Genomic DNA, 7,979 nt, shown 5'->3' with positions numbered 1-7,979 from the left:
TGTCTTTCAGATTAAGAAAAATGCTTAGAAAGGGTTAAGTGACATCCATAGTCACTCAGCTAGTAAGAGTTGGAGAGAGTATTTGAACCTAAGTCTCTCCTGACCTGACAGATATCTTTCTACTTCATCACATTGCCTTTTCCACAATAAAAATAATAGTAAGTCCTAAAATTGTTTGTGAGCATTTTACCCTTTATTGATCCAGGACTAGAAAAGTATTTCTTATTCTGATGTTTTAGTTTATTTTCCATATTCTTTAATTTTAAACTTTTTTTGATGCCTTTTTTCCCCATTTTTTCTACTACAACAACAATCTCCCCTTAAAGAAAATAGTTAAGCAAAAGCAACCAAAAGTGACATGGTCTGACAGTGGAGGAAGGAGAGGATATAAAACCCAACGCTGTAGTCGCCTATCCCTCCTCTGAGGATCTGTTTCATTGTCTGTTCAAGATCGATCAATCAATTGACCAGAGTGTGGCTGCTTTTTGATTGTATTTTATTTACATTATTATAGCTGCTGTGTCAGTATACATAAGACTTCGCGTGCTTCTCTGGATTCCTCAATATTATTATTTCTTATGGCATGGCTCAGAATATTTTAAAAAGTCGCTGCATTGGATTTGAAGAAGTGAAATTTATCTTGCATTTTGTATCCGTTACCTAGTTTTGCCCTCCAGGGCTAAGCCTTTCAAGTCCAACATGTCTTCCATATAGGCTAAAACTTCCTGCTTCTGCCAAGCTTCTTTGATGCCAGTTCTTGTCACTTGCCACAGGACCACCCTGATGAAGTCCACGTAGGTGGCTGGTCAGTATCCTATTGCCCATTTCTGAGAGTTCTCCCGACCCAAAGATTTATGTCTGCTTTCCAAGTCCCAGCCATCCCTGACTGGGATGATTCCACTGCTGAACAATCCTCAGGCTGGCACCTCTTGACAAGGGAGAATAACTTCTCTGGCAGCTTGAGCATCTGTTCTCTGTAATCGGTGGAACTGTTTTGCCTACCTTGAAAATAGAATAACTGTGCCCCCAGCAGAAGCATGTTGCCTGCTACCTTTTCCACCACGTGGTTGTGCTGTGCCTCAGGGGAGAGTCAGACTGGATAAGCTGATGCCATCCTGATTTCTGTATCTATCCATAAAAGTTTATGATCTCACATCAGTGTTCATCCTTACAGAGCCAAAGAGCACCTTTTATTGTGTCTATTCTTGTTTTTAAGATATCCTCATAGAGTGGATAGCTTTGAAATGGCTAAAAAAGATTGAATAGAAATTTTAGGTTAAGTCCAAGGAAAATTAGCATAAGATTTTCCCTTTTTATTACCCAAATACATACTCATTCAATTAAATGACCAATTATGTGCAAGACAAGAAGGCAATGTGATGTAGTGAAAGAGTGTTGGACCTGGAGTCAGGAAAACCTCTGATCCATTCTGAGACTGACTAGGAAGGTAACCACACGACTTAAACACTCTTAGCCCTTGTCGTTCACTCATTTCAGTCATGTCTGTCTCTGCATGCCCTCATTTGGGGTTTTCTTAGCAGAGACACTGAAGGGGTTTGCCATTTCCTTCTCCAGCTCATTATACAGATAAGGAAACTGAGGCAAACAGGGTGACATGACTTGCCCAGGGTGACACAGCTAATAAGTGTCTTTGATTTGAACTTGGGTCTTCCTGATTCCAGTCCTGGAGATCTATACATGGTGCCATCTAGCTGCCTAGAAAATGATAGTGAATACTTTAAATTGATTGTGGAACTGATTTTTTAATTTAAAAAGATAGAAAATGTGGTACAAGGGGCAGCTAGGTGGTGCAGTGAATAGAGCACAGGCCCTGGAGTCAGGAGGATCTGAGTTCAAATCCGACCTCAGACACTTAATACAAAAACTAGCCATGTGACCTTGGGCAAGTCACTTAACCCCAATTGCCCTCCAAAAAAGCAAAAAAAAAAAAAAGAGAAAGAAAACAAACAAGCAAAAAAGAAAATGTGGTGCAATGGAAAGAGTACTGTTCCTGGAGTTAGGATACCTGGGTTCCAGTCCTGACTCTGATACTCACTACCTATTTTAGCCTTGGGCAATTCATTTTTACCCCTCTGACTCTGCTTTTTAATCTGTAAAATGGGATAATGATAGTTATACTACCTACTTCACAGTATGGTTTGAGGAAAGCAATTTATAAACTTAAAATACTGTATGAATATGAGCTAATCAAGGATAATGCTGATTATGAAAATAATAATACATAAAATAATAAGCTCTAAACTTTTGAAACTAGAGTCATTTACAGTGTTTTGTGAGGGGTGCTCAAATATACTGTAAAAACTGATTCTGGAGTAAACCATGATTTTATATTTTTAAATGTCTATGCGTTGCTAGTTTTGACATTTATTTTTCACTTAGTGCTGCCTTGCTTTTTGACTGAAGTACTTAATCCTAGAAGCAAATAATCTATGAGTTGGAATGGGCATGTGGGGCCATCTGGTCCAGTTTTCCACCCACTGCAAGAATTCCCCCTATAACATCTCTGATAGATAGTTCTCTATTATAACCTGTACTCAAACATTTCCATCATTGGGAAACCCACTGCTTTGCAAATTATCCATCACATTCTACTTATGGTCTGCTTTAATTGTTAGAAACCTCTTAGACTGAACTAAAATCTGCATTCTTATAGTTTTTACCCATCAATCCTAGCTATGCCCTCTGGAGTTTCCTTTTCTTGCATCATAGTACAATGTAAAGAGAATTTGGAGTCAGAGGACCTGGGTTTGAATCCTGTTTCTGCTATTTACTATCTATGGAACCTTAGGCAATCCTTTATTATAATCTCTGTGAGTCTCAGTTTCCATATCTGTGAAATGAATTAGTTGAACTAGATGATCTTTAGTCTAAAGAAGAAAAGAGATATGTCTCTTCTGACATATTTTCTTTTCTTTAGGCTAATTATCCCCACCTGCTTCAACTATTCTTCATATAACAATTTCTGGATCCCTTGCCATCCTGCTTATCATTCTCTTTACTTGCTCTAGCTATCTTTTTAAAACATGGCACCCATAACTGAACACAGATATGATCTGACCTATCAAAGTGCGATAGAATTATTGCAGCCTTTGATCCTGATACTTGTGTCAAAGTAGCCTTAACTTGCACGAGCCTTTTCAGAAGCTGCATCATTCTTTTGGCTCATACTTACCTTGTAACTTGTTCATCAAATCCTTCAGGTATTTTTGACTTGAACTTTCCCCCTGTCCTGTACTTGTATATTAAATGTTTTAAATGTAAAAGCAAAAATTATAATGTCATATGTATGTACAAATGTATACATGTGCATGTGTGTATATATACCTGTGCATATGCATAATCATGGGTCTCATAAATGTTGAGAATAAAATTCAACACAGGGAGACTGAAGCATGATTCTCCAAGCAAGTGTAGCACCAACACAATATTCACAGCACTGATAGTGACAATAAATATGTCAGCATAGTGCTCAATTGCAAAATATAACAGACTCTCCATATAGAAGACTGTATCAACAATGCAGTATTCACAATACCTTATGGTAACTATAAATATGCTGATATGGTTATTAGTCACAAAATCTAACAGGCTCTCCACATGGGGAACATACCTAGCACATTTATTCAAATACCAGAAAACTGAGTCCCCAAACCAGAAAGTCAAAGCCATCACAGTAGCCATGGGGTTGGCACACGTAGTTAATGCAGTAAACACCCACATTCTCAAACCTTCAAAACAGAACAGGCTACCTCAGGCAAAGATCCTCCTCTCCTCACTCATAGTAACTGCTCAGCATCCACGCAGTTCAATCCCAGCAGCTCCAGCCCCCCACAGTTCCCATCCCCGGCAGTCCTCAGCAGGAGTCCTTAGCAGAAATTATGGCTGGCTCAAAAAAAGGAGTTCCCACTGCCACCACTGCTTCCATTCACCATGCTGGCTCCAGCCTGGCTCCTACTCGGCTCTGGCTCCTTCCTGCCCCACCCCTTCCTCCTACGTCAGCAAATTCAAGGGGCACGGAAGATCTTCAAATCCCATAACCATTACAAAGACAGAAGCAAAACATTTATTCAGACACCAGAAAACCAAATTCCAAAACCAGAAAGCCAATCCATCATAGTAGCAAAGGAGTTAATACACCATAACACCACAGAGAGCCACAGCATCCTTTAGCCTTCCCATAAACCAACACTCACAAGCCTAGCTATCTGCGTGGGTTTGTCCTCTCCTCCCTCCAGTTCTAACTGCTCTGATTCCCAGCTTCCTATGGGTTCTGCTCCACCCTTCAACAAACTCCTCTCACCAGAGGCTCCATGTAATTGCATCCAACCTATTAGGGGGCAGGGAAGATCTTTGAAGCAGGAGAGGTCTTCAAATCCCTCAAGCTTATTAAGGGGCAGAGAAGATCTTCAAATTACCATTACCATTACAGTAAGATAACAGTTTATTAGCAGGACATAGATCTGTTAATAAAATGGGTCTAATGACTGCCTCAGTGAGTCAAAGACCCCCAAATAAAAATGTAATTTCCTTTTACAAGCATAGAACAAAGAACAGAACAAGGCAGATGTGGAAGCAATATTATTGGTTATAGGGTTGGCAGCATCATAGGGGTGAGGGATCATGATTGGTTACATTAAGGAAAGTGGGCTTATACAATGTGGGACCAAGACCACCCATCCCTGTCTTAGAGGAATGTTTTATGGATTTATGGGACCCAGCTGCATTTCAAGGCTATTAAGAGTGGATCAGAGGTAGTAGACTCACTGGTGCCTGAAAATGAGATAAGACCCCTCTTTAATTTGCAAGGATGAAGCTAAGATGGGACAAGGTCAACTTTGCTGCTTTCAAGGATAGCAAACATGTCATGGAATTTCTCAGAAGATGAAATTATGAGGGATAACAACTTTCCTTGGCACAAAGCGATTTGCCAGTGGTGCTGAGATAACAATTCCCTTAGTATCAGAGAGTTTTGTGAGAGTACTGGACCTCTAAACTTAGCTCAGAGTTTTTCTTTAATTAAAATTGACTGGTAGGAAAAATAAGCTTTGGCATATAACTTTGAGAGAGAAAGAGAACTTTTGAACTCACAAGTTTCTTCACTCAGAGACAAAGAAAAGGCTTAGGTTTGTTATACAATACAGAATAAGGTTACATAATAGAATCAATTACAGAGTAAAATAAAAACAGAAAATACAGGATCAATATTTAATTTTAATAAATTCATAAATGCATATGTGGTTGTATATTACATATCTTTACATATAATTATACATATAATATTTGCACATACATAGATAGAAAGACAGATAAACGACCTGTGATTTCATTTATTTAAAGAATTCTCACTGTGTAAGCACCTTTCATAAACACAGACTGACAACTTGTCTATAACTGATGGCCTTGGAAAGAAACACTAAGAAAATGAAATCACTTGCCCCCGGTCACATAATCTGTGTGTATTATAAGCAGAACTTGAACATGGGTGTTCATTACTTCAAGGTCAGTCTTTTATCCAAACATGTGACCTAAGTTAAAATCATGGTTCTTTTATCATGTGATCATACTTGTGTCACTTTGACAAATCATTTTACCTCCATAGCCCCCAGTTTTTTTATCCATAAAATGATGGGATTGGATTTAGGTAGTTTCTATCTTTTCTATGAACTATCTATGACCCTATGATTCTATATCTATTCCTATTAGGTTTAGAGCTGCAAGAAACCTCATAGATTATCTAGTCCAACCACTTAATTTTATAAATGAGGAGACTGAGACTCAGAAGGTTTAAGCGACTTTCCCAAGGTCACATTCCTAGTAATTATCAGAACTTGAACTCAAAGCCTCTGACTCTAAGTCAAATGATCTCTTCTAATCTATTTTATATCCTTCTAACCAATATGACATTTTTTAGGCCAAAACAATAGTTTATTATTTCTGCATTCAGCAACATCTCAGCCATCAAAACTAAAATTCTAACACCAAGGATGGAAGGAAGACTTCTCTACAACGTGATAAGGTAGGCTGCATCAGGAGCCCCCCAGGGTGCCACAGGTGGGAAGGATGGCGGTTATTCCTTCATCCAATAAATTAGGAAGCACAGAATCCGGGCCACTGCTCTTTCTGGGCTGCATAACATCATCGATGGACTGGCCCTCCTCCATCTCAATGAGCAGCTTCACACCATCCACCACCATCTGCATCAGCTCCACCTCGGAGAAGCCCAGTAGGTCAGCATTGGAGATGTCCAAGACACCACCCACAGCTGCTGTGTCCACACTCCCTGTCCCTCTCTTCTGCAGCCTCAGTTTCTTAAGTGCCTCACCAAACTTCTGGGGCTTGCCCAGATGGGGGAGCTTGATGTGGACACCTGCTGCACGGAGGCCTGTGCCCAGGCTGGAGGGGCATGTCGGGATGTAGCCCAGGTGAGGATTCCACATGATCTCGTACTTCTTCGTCTTAAAATCTGGGTGAGCCCCGTGCAGAAACGTGTGAACACTCCCCTGTGCATGGAGAGGACCCTCAGGTGATGGTCCTCACTGATCCACACCAGAAAGGTCTTGTCATGGTCCCAAACGCCCCTGCCATCGGACCAGTCTCGGGCCATGCCAGACGCCCAAAGGAGCGGGGAGACAGGCTTGTCCAAGAGGAAGTGGCCACCGATCAGCTGCTGCTGTTCCTGCTCGGTCCTGCTCTCCCGAGCGTCGTGCTTGCCGGCCAGGTCACCTTCGGCTGGCCAAGGCTGCCACTGACAGCTTCTCTGTGGCCCGGCGCTCGCCTCGGCTGCAACGTGGGGACAGGCAGCGTCCTCGGAGGCTCCGGCCAGTGTGAGCACGAGAACGCAGCACACGGCTAGGCTCCGTTCACCCCCACCCTGCGGATCGTCAGGGCTAAGATCGGTCTTACGCTCCTCTGAAGGCTTGTAGCCTCCGTGGCGGTCCTCAATGACAGGCTCAAGCAGCTCCTTGAGCACCTCCTAGCTCTCATCATCTCCAGGCACACAGCCCACAGTCCTGAGCAATGGGTGCCCTGGATGGTCCGCACCGGTCTGGGTGACGTCAGCCAGGGCGAAGCCGCCTTATCTGGGAGCTTTCATAGAGCTCAGGAGTCAGCACCTGCGCCAAGTGGTTGTTGTGAGAGCAGAGGTTGGGAAATTCCTCCTCGTAGGGGAAGCGGGATTGCAGCACACTGTGGCTGTTGGAGAATGGCATGATGGGAGGAGGCGAGGGCGCTCCGAGGGTCGTGGAAGGCGAGGAGGCTGGCAGGATGCCGCCGCTACTGCCGCTGCTGCGCTGCGATCGCAGGCCGCCTGGCCTGGGCTCAGTCACCGAGGCCCAATAGGAAATCTTACTACATCTGTGTTCGGTCATACTGCATGAGTGATCCCTCCAAGCTTTGCATTAGCCTCAGATCTGATAAACATGCTTCATTTGACTTCATGTAAATTAGTGTTAGGATTTGATTTACAATGATAGGTCCAAGGGAAAAGCCCCGAAGAAGAAGGAGAAGAAAGAAGAAGAGGATTGGGCCAGGCTTGAGGCAAGCTAATCTGGTACTTCATTCAATATCAGAATGAAATGACACATCTGCAGACCACCTGACAACTGTGAGACCTGGTTGTGATGGGACCTGCATCATTCTGTGGTCTAGCTCGCTCCCTCCACCTGTCTCCTCACTGGCAGGTCTAAGTTACCAGAGGAGGACCACCGCTACTCTATTAAACTCAAGCTCTCTCCAGGCACTAAGGATAACTCTGTCATGGGGATGGGGTCAAAGGAGGGAAAGGAATGAACATTTACACGGTGCCTGTAAGCCCTTGTCAATGTGATTACCATTTACACCAAACCAGCCATTCACAATGATGATACAATTAGATCTTGAATATAAATGTTTACTTAACAATGAGACAAAATCTAGAATAATCCATACATCACAGGTATTCAATATAAAACAGATTCAGG

The 7,979-nt window shown here is 42.5% G+C and overlaps 1 pseudogene; it reads right to left on the bottom strand.

The window, feature by feature from the left end:
* Positions 1 to 6,003: 6,003 nt before the first annotated feature.
* LOC138149873 (creatine kinase B-type pseudogene) lies at positions 6,004 to 7,229 on the bottom strand (annotated as a pseudogene).
* Positions 7,230 to 7,979: the final 750 nt, after the last annotated feature.

Source organism: Petaurus breviceps, unplaced genomic scaffold (genome assembly GCF_028583685.1).
Source record: "Petaurus breviceps papuanus isolate PSGF00001 unplaced genomic scaffold, PetGlider_PUasm1.0 90849, whole genome shotgun sequence".
NCBI classification, from domain to species: Eukaryota; Metazoa; Chordata; class Mammalia; order Diprotodontia; family Petauridae; genus Petaurus; species Petaurus breviceps.
The sequence above is the reverse complement of the archived record's forward strand: the minus strand, read 5'-3'. Positions and strand labels throughout refer to the sequence as shown.